Genomic DNA, 15,387 nt, shown 5'->3' with positions numbered 1-15,387 from the left:
TCTGTAAGGAGAAACTTCTTCCCCTCCCCATTTCCTACTTGTATCTAAAGTAACAAAACTCAGGATAAATGTTTTGTTCTTTACCTCGTCTAGCAGTTTGCAGAATAATGAGTTGGTTCTCTCCTCTGAGGTAAACATGAATTGTTGTTTCTGTTAAGATCACTAAGACCTCACATATTTAAACATATTTGAAGTGTTCCAATGCTCTATTATATGTGTATATATCGCTATATATATGTATGTGTACCTACATACACATATCCATATATGTATACACACATCATATCCTAATAACTTGATTGTAAACTCATAGGTCACCAACATTTATAAACCTACTTTGTTGTCTAGTTTTAAATAAAGTAATCCATAAGACAATTAAAAATTTAATTTTAGAACAGTATTTTCTATTTAGTAGTTCTCATAAAGACTCTTCTGAGTCTCTGAAGATGGTAGAAAACCTTGCTTTGTTGTTAAAAAAGAGAAGCAGCTCTCTCTCTGTCTCTCTTTACATATATATTATATATATATATAATATATGTAATGTATTATATATAATAGATGATATATTATATATGCAATATATAATATATTATATATGTTATATATAATATATATTATATATGTTATATATAATATATATTATATATGTTTATATATTATATATGTTATATATAATATATAAACATATATAATATATATCTCTTTATATATACACACACACACACAAGAACAAGAAGGAAGGAGAGAAAGAAAAGAGGAAGAAAAGAAAAAAAGAGTAAGCAAATGACTAATAAAAGACAAGTCAATTAATGGGCTATTGCACAATTTGGGAAAAATATTGTAGTTAATTTATTTATATGGTCTTATGTGACATTATTGGAAGGTGGTTAAGCTTGAGTGCTTGAGATTCAGACTACTTGGGTAAAATCTTTAGGTCTGATACTTCCTGGTGGTGTCAGTGTGGGCAAGTTACTTCTCTTTGGCTGATCCTCCTCAATAGTACAACAAGGATACAAAGCAGAGTTTTGTAAGGATAAAGTAAATGAATACATATAAAATGCTTGGATTGTTTATAGGAAATGGTCAATAAATGTTAGTTTATTTTGTTTTCATTGTTGTGATGATGATGATGATGATGTGGTATAGATACGTGGATGGCAAAGTAATATTTTTCTGGACAGAAAAGAAGAGCTAAAATGATATTTGTTAGGTAACTACTATGAGCAGATACTACACTAGCACCTGCTTCATATTATATAATGTATTTTTAATTTTAATTAAATTATCAACATTTTAAATTTATCAACATTATTTATTATTTATTTTAGCATAGTAGCTTGAATAGGGAAGGGATACAATATACCATTTCTTAAATTGAGTGGTATTATTAAGTGTATTTGACCTATATCAGGTATTGTTATATCTGCAAAGAACTTATAAGATGAAGCATTATTCTAACATACAGAACTGGCAAAGAATGGAAATTTAAAATTCTATAAGAAAAGCTTAAAATCCCAGCAAAGGTGATCATGTATGAATGTGGATAGTGAGGCACTCATGAATCACATAATTCTAGTATTGCCCATGGTAAATTCATATCAATATTCACCAAAGTATTTTTTCCTCTACACAGGAAAAGAAAGAAATAAAAGCGAAACAATTTCAGAATCACTCCCTATAACCACGGAAATGATTTTAATTACCAATTCATCTGTTGGCAGACTCTTCTGGCAGATGTACCTGCAACTTGGAAAGATAACAAATGAACCAATTCCTTACTCCAGAGTTGACACTGATAGTGCTTACTGAATTTGCTCTCAAAAAAGAATCCTGGGCAACAATACATCTGGCACTCTGCTCGAGGAATTTGTCATGTCATTGACATGTTCAGCCTCCATTGTCCACACCACCCTGACAGCAGGTCCTTTATATTTCAAAGAAATTGCAGCCTGAATTAATATAATTAGAATGTAACTGTTATTCACTGCAGAAACTCCTTATTTCCAGAAGTAAAGATCTGATAGCATGTCTGTACTTAAAATCTTTCCCATGATGGCTGGAGGGGAGCAAGCAGATAATAAAATGACAGAATAGATGCTATTTCACGGGCTTTTTAAAGTATTAACTAATGGAAATATAGGGGGAGAAGAAAACTGTTCTACCCTTGGCATGTATAAATGGAAACATCTTTTAAGTTTACTAGCCTTTATAGTACTTCTATAAAATATGTTCTGAAAAGTATCTAAACTCAGAGAAATAAATTAAATCAGAAAGATTAGCTATCTCCAAAAAATATGCAGTGAAGCATGAAGTAGAGTGGCTAATTCATAGACAGAATTACAGATTTAAGAGACGGTTGAATAACTTTAGTCATTTTTCCCTGCTTCCCTTTGAACAGTTGATGTCACTAACTAAGCAACTGTCACCAAGTTAGTAACTTGAGTGCTGGATTTTTGAATTTTATTCTTTGTTAGCATTCTGTTTCTACAAATACATGATTACTGATATAGTGGAAACTGACATTGGCATTTTTCTTTTGAAAATAAGATTGATTCACATTCTTTTAAATAAGTTAATTTTCTCACTGGGAATGACTCATTTGAGGGGGAACAATGGCCTGGCATATCAATGTGTTGGCTGGTGCTTATGGCCTCTTCTCTGAAGAATATAATGTTTATCCTTGTACATGTTATAGACTGTTTGTGTCCTTCTGAAATTTATATGTTGAAGCTCTAATTCCCAGGGTAATGATATTTGGATATGCAAGCCTTTAGGTAATTAGATTTAGGAGCCTTGAGGGTGGAGCTCTCATGGTGGAATTAGTGCCCTTATAAGTAGAGGAAAAAAACATCAGAGTGTCGCTCTCTCCTTCTCTCTCCCCTGTGCCCTGCCTCCAGACCTCTGACTATGTGAAGATACGGTGGGAAGATGACTGTCCGACTGTCCGCAAGACAGGAAGAGAGCCCTCACCGAGGAACCAAATTGGTCGGTATCTTGATCTTGGATTTCTCAGCCTCAAGAACCATGAGAAATGAATGTCTGTTGTTCAAGCCACCCAGTCTATGGTATTTTGTTATGGCAGCCCCAGCTGACCAAGAGAGTGCATATGAATTTAATGAGCATTGAGAAGAGCTAATGTTTTTCATTTTTTCCCTTAGAAGCATCTATTGATCTTCATTTGAAATTATGTGTCAGAAACTGCAATAATAGAAATAAAGAGAATGGGCTAGGTAATGTAAGAATAGGGCTAAGGTTATGTAAGTGAGGAAGAGTTTCGAGAGAGGAATTTCAGTAGCCTTTAAAATTTTAAATAAAATACACTCTATAAACCAAATGCATTAGTTAAGGAGCTGTGTACATCAGTTTCTCCTTATAAAGATTGCATATACCTTTTACTTAACATCTTGGACAAGTCAGGAATGATTCCTTTCCTCCAGGGTGTCCTGTGGAATATCTACCTTGTCTCTCTCAACATAGAGGAACTATCGACCATTTTCCATTAAATAGCCTAGAATCAGGTGTGTTTCAGAATCACGTGTATATATGTACATGGTGGTTGGATGTGGGTGGATTCGGAAGGACTTGTTAAGATGCCCATGCCTGAATTCCTCCCAGATCCACTAAATCAGAATTGTCATCTGTGGTGCCCAAATTACCTAAGTTAAAAACCACTCCAAGTGCTTCTGATACATACCAGACTTGACATCCATAGACCAATGTTCTCATTCATTGATACACGTATTCAAGTTTACTACCTAGGCAGATCTTTCTATAGGTTATATATGTGAGTTTAAAAATGGGTACATTTAATTTTTATAAATGGAAATCCATTTAAGACATTTTGGGCCAATGGTTTTGAGGAGAGCTCATTAGCATACCAGCTGGGCTACCCCATTCCCTCATTGCACACCTTCCTTCTGCCTTTGCCATAGGTTGCTTAGTTTCTTAGTCTGCCTGTCTGGTCTGAGTTAGAAAGAAAAATGGGCATCTCACAGTTCCTAGCAATTTATTTTGCAAAAGAATGCAGTAGAGATTTCTATTTTAATGTAAAAAAATCCTTTGAGTAAATAGTTTTCCCTCTCTCCAATATATTTTCTTATTATTCTGTATATTTAATAATGGGATTATATGTTATAAACACATGCTTAGACATCCAAATATATGCACAGATGGAAAATATCAAGCTTGCAGGAAAGGTCCATCCCCCAAACACAATTTTAAGCGGTTTTGCCTTTGTTTTCTCTAAGGAATACAAAAGTCAGACTTGAAAAAAGGAGGTTTAGGGAATTCTGTCACTAGTTTCCTAATTTCCACCAAATGCTAATTCTGATGTTGTTTTTTTGATTTTTAGTGGCCTTTAGAGAATTCTTGGGGTTGGGGGTGGGTAGGAAGCGGATTGAGGATGGGGGAGAGTTCCTATCTGATGTCTAACCAATGAATTGTTAGATAAACTAGTCATGTAGAAAACAGCTTGATTTATCTAAGAGAGATAATAGTGACTCCCAGGATCCAGCCTGCCCTGTAACAACCCAGAGGACTTCTTTCCTGAGGTTTACAGAATACACTGATTGGTCAATCAACTAGATGTAGTAAATATGTAAAAATTATATTCCAAAAATTTTGTAAAAATTGTAAAATAAGTACATATTTTTGGAAGAGTATGTGGGGAAAAAGTAATGCAGAGGAAAAAAAAGAAGGGAGAAAATATGGGCCAAGGTGCTGCTTTCAGAATCAGACACATGTGGATTAGATTCCAGTGTTAGTTGTTGTATGCCCTTGGGTAGTTATGTCACATTTCTAAGCCAATGTTGTCATCTGTTAAATGGGAACAATATCTCTCTCACATGGCTATGGTAAGGGTTTGCTAAAGTATTTATTTTACTTTCTGTAAAAGGATTTAGAAAAATGCCTGATATACAGTAGCTGCTAACACAATACATCTGAGATAATAGTATTACATTGCTGGCAGCAGAGAGTGGTAGCTACTAAGTATATTTTTTTCTTGACATGCAGTCCTGACTTTGAACCCCTTTTGGTTTGAGGCAGAATTACTGCTATTGGCATTTCTAGCACTAAGTCTACATGATATTTTAAAGAATTTGTTGAGAGCTCTTAAATTATTACTATTATTATCAAGAAATAGATTTGTTATGTCTGTTTTCATGATTTATTAACTGAAATTCTGTAATCCTTGCCTTAAGCTTACAAGTGTTCTTAGTTTGATTTTTAAAATACCCTCAGAAACCATTAATGTTCACAAGAAGTAAGAAATCTTTGCAATAATATTTCATTGTATCATCATACTTTTTCTTTCCTGAAAAACCAATGAAGAATGGCAGTTTTATATGTAAAACAGTAGTTAGCCTTTATATGGATGACATTTTCCTAAAAGCCTAGAAAAATTTCACATTTTCAGAAAAATACTCTGTTCCCATATTAAATCTGATTAAAATTCAAATCTATATTAACATCTCATTACTTTTTGAAAAAAGTGAATGCCACACTTAATGGAAAATGCTCACTGTCTGTCCTCACTGCTTTTGTGGGCTTCTTAGCAAGGCTGTACTGGGATCCAGGAGGGCTGGACCACAGCTACATCCTTGTTAAAACAGTCACCCGGCATGAATGTTGGCCTTTAGTTTTTCCTTCCTTTCCCCTCTCCCATCCCTACATTGTTTCAGCTGCCAGCTCCCTAATATTTTTTTCTGAAGCAAGGGAAAGGGAAGGGCAAAAATGACTTAGAAAGAATAACATTTCTTTCTAAGGACTTAAATAGAACATTCAACACAAAACATCCTGTGTTTTCTTTTAGTTGATGACACATTGACTGTAGGAATGAATGAACTAAAAACCAGGGCTTGATTTTCAAATGGGGGTTATTTTAATTGCATACTACCTGATCAAGAGAAAGTTGTTCAACTATTTTAAATTATAACCTGTTGGTTTCTCCTCTGTACTCCTGATCTCCTTATCTTGCTGTGCGTTTCTTTTCTCCATTTTACATATCACCTTCTAACATGTGTTTATTATGTTTTTTGTTTATTTTCCCACTCTCCTGGCCATGATGGAAGTCCATGAGAGCAAGCATCTTTGTCCGTTTGGCTCACTGTTGGATTCCCTGTTTTAAAAATATCACCCGGCCCAGCGTAGGTGCTCAATAAATATTTGCAGCATGAATTAATGAAATAGTTTCTTTCTCAGTGCCTTTTTCTATACAATTATGGGGAATATAACTGGTACAAATATGGTACAAAAACATCTTATAAATATGCACTTATACCTAGTAGATACATTTGAAAGTACAGCTCTGCTGGGAGTGTACATATCTTAGTTGGTGAAGAAGAGATAATAAAAGAGATTAAAAAAAAGCACCTTGTCACTTTCTATTCTCTTACTTACTCTGCTTTATTTTTCTTTGAACCCTGAATCTTAATACCCAACATAATATATTTATTTGCTGATTGTCTACTTCCCCATACTAGAATGTAAGCTTTTTAAGGACAGGATCTTGTGTGTTTTGCTCACTATTATAGCCCCATTTCTTGGACTCATGCCTGATACAGAGTAAGCACCCAATACATATTTATTGAATGAATAAATGTATGTTTGAATAAGTGTGTTTGTTTTAGACTGTATTCATGTCTGGCTCTTGCTCTATATACAGACTCTTTGGAATGATCGTTCACTGAGAGCTTAGTACTGTTGAGGTGGATGATGGGTGGGGAGATAAAGGGAAGAAAATGACCAAGATTATATTAGTATTTTTAAATTTTTTAATTAATTGTGAAAAAGATGTCTCAATCATTATATATGTAGTATAGTGTGAGCCTAGGGACGGTGGTTTGGGTCCTGAAACATCCACCTATTTTCAGAATGAACTAAAATAATTTCTTAGTTTCTTGATGTCACATTTTCATTATTTGTAAAATTAAAACAATGTTACCTTACCCAGGGCTATAATGGGAGAATAGAGAGGGACTGACACATAGAAGTTGGTCAGTAAATGTTAGCTATCATCGTCATCATCATCATCATTATCAACATCATCATCCAAGGGTTGGTGAACTATAGCTGGTGGGCCAAATCTCTCCTGTGGTCTGCTTTTATAAATAACGTTTTATTGAACACAGTGTATTAATTTTCTTATTGTCTCTGGCTGCTTTTACATTACAACAACAGAATTGAGTCATGCCTTGCAAATCCTAAAATATTTGCCCTCTCATCCTTGATAGAAAAAGTTTGGAAACCTTCACCTAGAAAGTGGTCTAGCAAAGTGTGGTCCATGGATGAGTTTGATCTGCAAACTGCTTGTTATTGGTTCATGACAAGGTGAGTACAGAAACTATGAATAATTATTTAGAAACGTATATAACAATTTAAGAATGCTAGTGACATCTAAGTGCATTATTTTGACATCTAAGTGCATGATTTTGGTTTATACAAAAGTGTTGATTTGTGACTGATTGGAAATTTAAGAAAAAGAAAACCTGGCCTTTTCCACTGGAATAGAGTTGGGTGTTTTGTAATGGGATTTTGTTGTATTGGTGACTTAGTAAGACATATTCACGTGGCTTCAGATGGAAACATCTGGGGGCCCATCAGATGGGAGTGACAAACATGTCCTGAGATTGCAATTGACCTAGGAAGGTTGATGAGCATGCACATTAATAACGTCACACAAATGGATTTTCTATGCAGATGGATGGGCCAGCCACAGTTCACTTATCAGCTAATACAGTTGTAATGTGTTGCTTCATATCTGAGAGAAGGCAGCACCTTAGGATATTATGTGTGTCTCACTTACATATATAAATGAATTCCCTTTTGAGGTAGATGTATTTTAAGTGAATAAGTCATCTTCTCTCAATAGTAAGCCAACAACTTTCCTGGAAATCTAGCAAAACAACAGTTCTATGACCAGCCTTATGTTTTGTTGCATGTGTGCATAAAAAATGCAGATTGACTCTTTCCTTTTCTGTTTTAGAATTGGTTCCAAACAGTAAAGCCGCCAGAAAAAACAGACAAACTCTTAGGAACAACAATGCCCATTATGTGTGGAGTAGAAGCTGCCAGACTTTGATTACTGGCCAGACATTAACCCCTTTGGTGTCTTAGGGGGGAAAATGCCAAGTCTGAATCCAGACATTTCCAGGATTTTGCAGTCATTCGTGGTGTGAGACCAGGCGATTTATAATGACTTGTGCAAAAAAAAAAAAAGACTATTGGGAGAAGGAAGTGCAAGTCAAAGTCCACGGCTCCTTGCTTCCTGAATTCTGCCATGACTAATTCCAGCAAGCAGACATAGACCTGATCACCTCTGCTTTTCCCTTTGCTAGCCTGCCTGGTCATAGATGAGAAGCACGCTGCTCTTGCTACCTTCATGTGGTGGTTTGGGTCCTGAAACATCCACCTATTTTCAGAATAAACTAAAATAATTTCTTAATTTCTTGAGGTCACATTTTCATTATTTGTAAAATTTAAACAATGTTACCTAACCCAGGGCTACAGTGGGAGAGTAGAGAGGGATTGACACATAGAAGTTGGTCAGTAAATGTTAGCTATCATCGTCATCATTATCATCATTATCAACATCATCATCCAAGGGTTGAATGATGTTTTTGTGTTTTTGTCCAGGTGTCAGAAGGAGGCTGGCAAATTTGGCACTCACAGAGGGAAACCTATGTGCTTCGTGAGGTCATTGCTTAGAGTACAACTGCTACCAAGAACATTCCCTGCAAACTCTTTTGTGATCAGTTTCTTCCCTTCTCTCATATACCCTCTGCAGGTCCACCAATTGCATTTTGAGAGCTCAGATAAGCAGAGAGCAATGCAATTTGTCACGGAAGGATGATTATGTATATGCACTGTCATGTGTATGTATGTGTATGTATATACGGTATGTGTGTATATGCATATATATATATACAGTATGTGTATTTCATTTGTTCTTTTATCTTATCCTTCAATATGTATTTATTGATAATTTATTATGAGAGGCTGAGAATACCAAGTTAATTATAATTTATTATAATAATAGCTACCATTTATCAAGAACATATTGCATATCAACATTATGCTAAATATTTTATATACATATATTTTAATGCATTTAGTCACTTAAAAAGCTTTATGAAATAGCCCCATTTTAGACATTAGTAAACCGAGTTCCAGAAAACTCAAGGGCACGCAGCTAGTTAATGTCAGAGCTAGGATCCGCATTCAGATCTGTTTGATGCAAAACCCATTCTGTTAATCACTTTGTTAAATTGCCTTCCCAAAGATGAATAACATGATACAAAGGCATTTACCTACTTTCTTGGATTCACAATCTGGTTGGCAAGAAAGGCATATGATGCAGAACATAAAAGACTATAATACAGCTATGTACAAAATACCATGATTAACTCGTTCTCTTGCGGGGTGGGAGAAGGTGGAAGAGGGTAGAGGAAGGCCTCATAGGGCAAGTTGTGCTTGAGCTATGCCTCTGGGGTATGGGATACTCACGCAGCAGAGAGAGAAAAGGTGGAGACTGGAGAGGAGAGAGAGAGAGAGAGAAGGGGGGGGACGGAGGGAGAGAGAGATTTCAGCTGGGTGTGACTTTGTTTTGTAGGATGAGACGTAGACTTGTTCAGGTGCAAAGAGACATCTGGAACTAGTTAGTGGGAAGTTCTTCAAGGCTGTTTCTCCACTGAACAAGCCCATATATTTTTCCTCTTTGTTCTCCTTTAGCTATTTCCGTGCCTAACTCAAAGGAGACACAGGGAGAAAGTGAGCTCAGCCTGGGTAAATTGGAGGTTGTGATGACTTCTAGGAAGCCTCAGGAAAGAGAAACAAAGACAACACTGGCCTGCTGCTCTCTGCAATGGTGGGACCCTTGTGGGATAACTGTTTTAGGAATGAAGGTGTCTACCCTCTCTAGAAATGAAAATGCAAGTTTGGCTGTGGTTAAGTATTGGATGGAGGCAAAAAGAAACTGACATATTTGCTTCTTTTCAATTGTTTGATTCACCCTGAAGGGCATGGCTGTCTAATTTTTTTCTCCAGAGATAGGTGGACAGATAAAGACAGGAAAGTAACATCCACAGACTGCCCTCTGTGAAGGTGACAGTGATGAAAGGAATGCTTGATCTGAACACTGGTAAATAAAGTGACCACATATTTCCCTAGCCAGGAGAGCAATCTGGCTCAAAAGAAACGAGAACAATGACATTACTGCCAGGCTGCTCCTAAGCCTTTGGCTATTCTGTTCAGTGCACAAAAAAAGCAGTGAACATAGCTGTGACCTGCCTTGTTGGTAGTATCACAATTCTTTGGGGCTCCACTTTAAGAAATTGAGACCTACCTACCTTAATCCTTGGGGGGTTAAGCTTTCAGACTGGAATGATAACTGAACTATTCATTTGCAGTAATTCTGGGTTTTGTGCGTATTTTAAAAAGGAATACCGGGCTTGCCTATATTCATTACAACGTCCTCCCAGCTTTCAAATCTTCCAATACAATGCCTCTTCTCTAGTCTTTTAAGCACATCCTGTGACTGGATATGATTATGGGAGATTTACATGCATCCTTGTCTATTGTATCAAAAGATCAGGAAATAAAATGCCCATCATTAAAACCCCAAAGTGATTGGATTGGCATGAGGAATGGGGATGGGGCTGGCATGGAAGAGAGGGTTCTGACTCTGAGATTTCATGAAATGCAAAACAATAGGACAGCTGCTCTTCCATAAACAGATTATTATTATTATTTCTACCTAGACAGCTTGATAGCAGCCATTATCTTCTTTCTGGGTGTCTTATCAAGTTCCGGCTGTGTGCAGCATGGGTGATAAGGAAAGAGAAATGTCACCCATGGGATTGCCAAGGATTATTTCTATGCACTGCTGTTCAGCAACAGCCAGTCTCTCAGAACTGAGAAGTAGTCCTATTGTTCACGCTGGGCAGTTGCTATTCTGACTATCCCAAGAGAGCAGAAAAGGGATGTAGTTGCCATTGTGCAAAAGATTGATATTTCATTACTCTCAGCTAAAGTTCAAGCAGTCTTGATTTTGAAAAGCAGAATCATCATGAAATATCTTTGAAGAGAGAAAAGACAAGGGAAGAAAAGAAGAATGAAATGAGTTCAGAGCTTTTTAGAACTGTGAGGGAGTGCGAAAAAAGAAAGGTGTAATACTTTCAAACAGTGGAACTTAAAATGCCAGGCGTCTAAGCCTCAGTGAAATTGAGCAGCATCACATCACCACGACTTGTGGTCCAGCTGTTTATTGCAAAGACTCCATCCTGCGTTACTCATCAGAAAATAGTTAACTTTGTATCTGGCATTATTTTAATTAAAAAGAAGTGAACTTACTAGATTTCTGTTTGTCTGTGTTTCATACAAGGTTCTTGAATGAAAATAATCTGTTGATATTTAACATTTTTCCTTTCCTTCTCAATGAGAAAATAAATGTTTTATTATACATGCAGATGTGCCAGCTAAATATTTCAGGAAAAAAAAATCTCTTCATCGTTTTGTTCCAGTATCTCAGCTTTCCAAACTTGTATCTTCCCAGAGAAAAGACTGCATTAGAAAAAAATTAAAACTAAAGTGTATGACTAACCTGTAGTGTATTCATAGAGTATTCCCCCCAAAGTGTTCTGAGTGCTTTAGTCTTCTTTATACATGGTTTTAGGGTCATGCTGATGTTATAATGTAAGCTGCTTGGAAGTCAGCCAAGTCAAATTTTTCCAACATTTTAAATCACTATTCTGAAACTGGAATTTCAAATGAATAAAATGCTTTGCTCTTAAACCAACGACTTCAGAAATGAGATCCTAGTCAGGAATTATTACAATGGGAAGTGAGAGGAGGTTGGGAAGGTAAAGGGCAAAAGTAGGGCACAGAGGGAGAAAGGAGGATGCAGGAAAAGAGGAAGGAGCTTTGACTCCCCTGTGCCACGTGAGCTCCAGGAGGGCAAGAGCCTTCCCATTATGTTTGTACAACACCTCATATACAGTAAGCACTCAGGGGATATTTGTTAAATGAATTAGTGAGAGGGGCATAGAAAAAAAGGTTTTGGTATTAAGATATGCAACGGAATATTCCCTTAACAAAATACATTATTTTAGTTTTTCAGCCCTTAAGCATTTACTGGGAAACATAGAGATTCTCCAGCTTTAATACACATATTAATTACCTGTAATTAATTGTAATTAATTACAATTAATTACAAGCCTTGTAAAAAAAAATCCAGATTCTGATTCAGTAGGCCTGGGATAGGCTGAGAGATTCTGCATTTCTATGAAGCTCCCAAGGGATGCAGATGCTACTGGCTCATGGAATACGCTCTGAATAACAATGTGTTACAGTAGTGCATGGGGTACTGGGCTGGGGGTCATGAGCTCTGAGTTCTAATCTCTGACATGAACCACCTGTGCTTTCAAGCCAGGTGATTAGCTTTCCTAGTCTCAGTCTCCCCATGTAGCTAATGACTGGTTGGATCTACGTAATTTCTAGAGTTCTTACAGCCTTAATATTTTGAAAGTTAAAAAGAAAAGAAAGAACTTAGAGAATACCCAGTTTAACTCTGTCTCTTGAAATCCTGGGGAGGCAAAATCACTTCCTTCCAAAGTTGCACAGGGGATTTGTCCTGTGTGAATTGTGCTACAGCTGATTCCCTGGTTTCTAGTACAGTAATTTTTCCACTCCCATTTCTTTTGTCATTATTATTTCTTGTGGAATACTTAGAATTTTTCTGATGCTATGCTAGGTGCTGGGAATACAAAGATGCATTAGAAATACATTATTATAATTTATTATCAAATTCCTTGCTTGAGTAACGTGCTGAAGATGACAACTAATCCCTGCAAATGTGTAACATGTGTGCTGATATCAGGGTTCCCCCTTCCGTGATATAATAATGGCTACAGTAGAATGCTTGCAACGATGACCCGAATTCTCCAATTCTCCCCATATCCATCCATTCCCTTTTCTATGTGATTTTGCAGCTTATCATATCAAAAAGTGGAATTTCTTTCCCCAGCCCTTGACTCTGGAATGGTCTGTGATTTGCTTTTACCAAGAGAATGCAGTGGAAGGAACAACATGCCAGCTCTACACCCCGGTCTGAAGAGGCCATACCCACTTTTGTTACTTCTCTCAGCATCCTGCTGCTGCCGTAAGAACAAGCCTGGGGTAGCCTCCTGGAGGACGAACGTTCACAAGTGACCTACCGTCCCAGAGGAGGCCAACTTAGAGCAGCCTACACCTAGCCATCCACAGATATGTGTGAAAGTCCAACCAAGAGCAACAGAGCTGCTTACTCAACCCACAGCTGACCACCGATGTACAAGGGAGCTCAGATGAGGCCAGAACTGCTCAGCTGAGCCATAAACTTGTGAGCAATAATAAACTTGTGAAGCCACTTAGTTTTGGGAGGCTTTGTTTTGCAGCATAGTTAAGTGGTATGACGGCCTTCTGGATGCCAAACTTCATCTGAAATAAACGGTTCTAGTTTGAGTTCTCCCCGGAAGATAGTATGTGAGATGTTGTGGGAGTGGCACGGGCTTTGCTGCTTCTTCCATACTTCTGAGATGCTTTTCACTTAAAAAGGAGGGGAGCTAGCTCATGCTATTTTTACTTTACTGTTAAAAGAAAGATATGGCCAGTGAAGTTAAGTTTAGAGATTAAAGCTCAAGGTAACACACATGTATATCCCTTTTTTTGAAAGAAGCATAAAAGAGCCATGATCTGAGATCACAAAAGAAAATGAATGCTTTAGTCTTGGCTTTGCCATGTATGTTATCTTGAGCTTCAGAGTTATTCTTGGTAAACAAATATAACTATGGCTGCCTGCCTGCCTTCCTTCAGAGATAGTATGAGAGTGAACAGATATAATAAATATAAAAATGTCCTGTAAACTCTTAAGTGGTACACAAATATAACTTCTTTTGAACATTGTACTATATTTTGTTTTCACATAATAGTATCTAGTACTTATTGAGAACTCATAACTCCCTTTATAAGTATAATAATAGCTATGACATATACATTTTATAGTTTTCAGTTTGCTTTTATATAAATTATCTCTCCTTGATTCTTCAATGGTGTCCTGAAAAACATATTTTTATTTTCTCATTTTGCAGTTGCAGAACCTCTGTTGTCTTCTATGTGATGGGATTTATAAAGCTGAGGTAATGGGCAGGTTTTGCTAAGATAGGAGCCCCATCATATTGGGGTTTTCTTTAACGGTCAAACTTGGTGAATAAATCAGATCTCTGTCTTTTATAATCTTGTTTAAACTCAATCTAGCATTGTAATTTTTAAATGGATCCCAATTCTTCTCATAACAGTTATTGTCTATGAGGTGTCATTATTTTCTCCCCCAAGATATATATTTTTTTAATTTTTACTTTTATTTTCGATACAGGCGATACATGTGAAGGTTTGTTACATGGGAATTTTGTGTGATGCTGAGTACCCAACAGGTAGTTTTTTACCCTTTTTTCCTTTTTTCCTACCCCCTCAGAAGTCCATGGTGTCTATTCTCATATTTGTGTTCATGTGTGCTCATTGTTTGGCTCCCGCTTGTAAGTGAGAACATGCAATATTCGGCTTTCTGTTTCTTCATTAATTTGCTTAGGATTATGGCCTCCAATTGCATCCATGTTGCAGCAAAGGGCACGATTTCATTTTTTTGGCTGCATCGTATTCCTTGGTGTATATGTACCACCTTTTATTTATTCAGTCTGCCATTGATGGGAACCTGGGTTGATTCCAAGTTTTTGCTATTGTGAATAGCACAGCAGTGAACATACAGTAATCAAAACAGCATGGTACTGGTACAAAAACAGACGTACAGACCAATAGAACAGAATAGAAAACTCAGAAATAAAGCCACACACCTATAACGATTTGTCTTCGGCGAGACCAACAAAAACAATGGGGAAAGGACTCATCAATCAATAAATGGTTCTGGGGTACTGGCTAGTCCTATGCAGAAGATTGAAGCTGGACCCCTACCTTTTATCATGTAAAAAAATCAACTCAAAATGGATCAAAGATTTATACATAAGATCTCAAAATATAAAAATCCTAGAAGACAACTTAGGAAATACTCTTCTTGATATTGGCCTTGGCAAATAATTTTTGGCTAAGTTCTCAGAAGCAATTGCAACAAAAACAAAAATTGACAAGTGGGACTTAGCTAAACTAAAGAGCTTCTGCACAGCAAAAGAAACTATCGGCAGAGTAAACAGACAACCTATAGAGTGGGAGAAGATATTCACAAACTATGCATCTGACAAAGGCCTAATATGTAGAATCTATAGGGAACTTAAATCAACAAGCAAAAAACAAATTAACCCCACTAAACAATGGGCAAATGATATGAACAGACATTTATCAAAA

At 36.6% G+C, this 15,387-nt stretch overlaps 1 long non-coding RNA gene across 2 annotated transcripts; it reads left to right on the top strand.

Moving 5' to 3' along the window:
• Positions 1-2,818: 2,818 nt before the first annotated feature.
• LOC101134534 (uncharacterized) lies at positions 2,819-11,849 on the top strand. 2 transcript variants are annotated; one of them, XR_010129383.1, is made up of 3 exons: positions 2,819-6,146; positions 7,233-7,329; positions 8,635-11,849. It is a non-coding gene; the product is annotated as an uncharacterized lncRNA (long non-coding RNA). The 2 variants fall into 2 exon arrangements; XR_008670197.2 differs by lacking the exon at positions 8,635-11,849 and adding an exon at positions 7,985-8,456.
• The last annotated feature ends 3,538 nt before the right edge of the window (positions 11,850-15,387 follow it).

Source organism: Gorilla gorilla, chromosome 10 (assembly GCF_029281585.2).
Source record: "Gorilla gorilla gorilla isolate KB3781 chromosome 10, NHGRI_mGorGor1-v2.1_pri, whole genome shotgun sequence".
Taxonomy (NCBI): domain Eukaryota; kingdom Metazoa; phylum Chordata; class Mammalia; order Primates; family Hominidae; genus Gorilla; species Gorilla gorilla.
The sequence above is the reverse complement of the archived record's forward strand: the minus strand, read 5'-3'. Positions and strand labels throughout refer to the sequence as shown.